Source organism: Chinchilla lanigera, unplaced genomic scaffold (genome assembly GCF_000276665.1).
Source record: "Chinchilla lanigera isolate Chin_1 unplaced genomic scaffold, ChiLan1.0 scaffold00001, whole genome shotgun sequence".
Classification (NCBI taxonomy): domain Eukaryota; kingdom Metazoa; phylum Chordata; class Mammalia; order Rodentia; family Chinchillidae; genus Chinchilla; species Chinchilla lanigera.
This window is the reverse complement of record NW_004955402.1, coordinates 35,520,152-35,521,598: the sequence shown is the minus strand read 5'-3', so window position 1 is coordinate 35,521,598 and position 1,447 is coordinate 35,520,152. Positions and strand designations below refer to the sequence as shown.

The 1,447-nt window shown below is 50.6% G+C and overlaps 1 protein-coding gene across 1 annotated transcript in view; it reads right to left on the bottom strand.

Annotated features, from left to right (window-relative positions):
• Positions 1-201, bottom strand: part of Mapk4 (mitogen-activated protein kinase 4) — a 150,580-nt gene extending 150,379 nt beyond the window's left edge. Inside the window, exon 1 of the mRNA XM_013510717.1 lies at positions 183-201. The gene's annotated coding sequence lies outside the window, so the exon portion shown is untranslated. The remainder of the gene's footprint in view (positions 1-182) is intronic.
• Between the last annotated feature and the right edge of the window lie 1,246 nt (positions 202-1,447).

Genomic DNA, 1,447 nt, shown 5'->3' with positions numbered 1-1,447 from the left:
GCGTCCCGCGCGCGCCCCGCTCCTCCCTCCGCAGCCTCCGCGCGGCTCGGGCAGAGCGCGCACCGCGGACACCGGCCTGGCGCGATCCTGTCCCTCTGAGGCTGCTTCACCTGCGTCGACCCCAGTCCCGGGGCAGCCTGGCCTTCCCGCCTGGGCACACACTCTCCAGGCTCCGCACTCACCGTAGAAGCCCGTCCGTACTCTGTCCGCGACGGGGTTCCCTCAAGCTCCACCTGGGGAGCGGAGGAAGAGGAGGAGGGGAGCGGGTCAGCCCGCGCTGCGGTAGCGGCCGGGGAGAGGGCGGGGAGAAAGAGCCGGCAGGAACCGGACTCCAGGCAGGGGAGACTCGCGTGGACTCGAGATGACCTGGGCCGAGGGTCCAGGGGGCGCCAAGCGCAGGTGCTCGGGGCTGGACCCGCCCTCGGATTCACAGCGGGGTGCCTGGGCTGGTAATTCGTGCTCTTATTGCACCGCCAAATAAAACTAACAGAGTAGCCAACACTTTGGGAGCCAGAGAAAAGGAATCAGAGAAGCCACCAGACCTGTAACTTAAGTAATTGGTGTTTATGTGGCGCTCTTCAGCAAGCTCAAAGAGGTCCACACCAAATACATGCGTGCATCCTATTAGAATGGGCGGGGAACTGCTTTTCTAGGCAGAAAAAAGTATTATAACCTAAATGCTAATGAGGTCACTAATGGCTTTCACTGCCTATAAACCCCTCCCTTATCCCCGACCAAAGCAGAGTGAGAACTGCAGGTGGACACTTCATAGGATCTGCTGTAAACTATAGTTATTTCTGCTTCATACCCCACCAGAGCCTCGTACAACTTCGGGTACTTAATGGGTGCTCAGTAATTGTTGAAAGAATCAATCTGTGGGTCGTATAACTGTGCTAATTGTAACGTGGACAGAAACCATAAAAAAGTAAAAATTGTAGAATCATTGGAAAATGCATTAAGTGGTCAGCCCACTAATGGTCATTCGAGGTGTAATAGATGTTACTGTACTTATTATGCAGACACAATTGCCATTAATCGTATGTATTCAGGTACATAAGAGATTTAGGATTGTATGCTCAGAGACAGCAGCTGTCTGGACCCTTATTAACCTAAAAGAGTAGGTAGGGATAAGGAAAGAATGTGTAACAAGCGAATGGGTGTACACGGGTGATAAAACATTCACAGTGCCTTCTTCAAGGAGAACACTTTAACATTTTGCTTGCTTAATTTTCATTACAAATAAGTGTTATCAATTCAGCAAGAATGCATAAATATAAAATGCTCTGTGTTGATTTATTCAATTTTATAACATCTCTTCTAGGAAGGAACAATAAAGAGTTACTAAGATGTTGCTTTTATTCAAAAACCACAGACGGGCAGGTCCCATCACAGTCCGCCTACCAGGTGAAAGTCTGGGCAGCTAATGAAGCTGACCTGGGCCAAGACC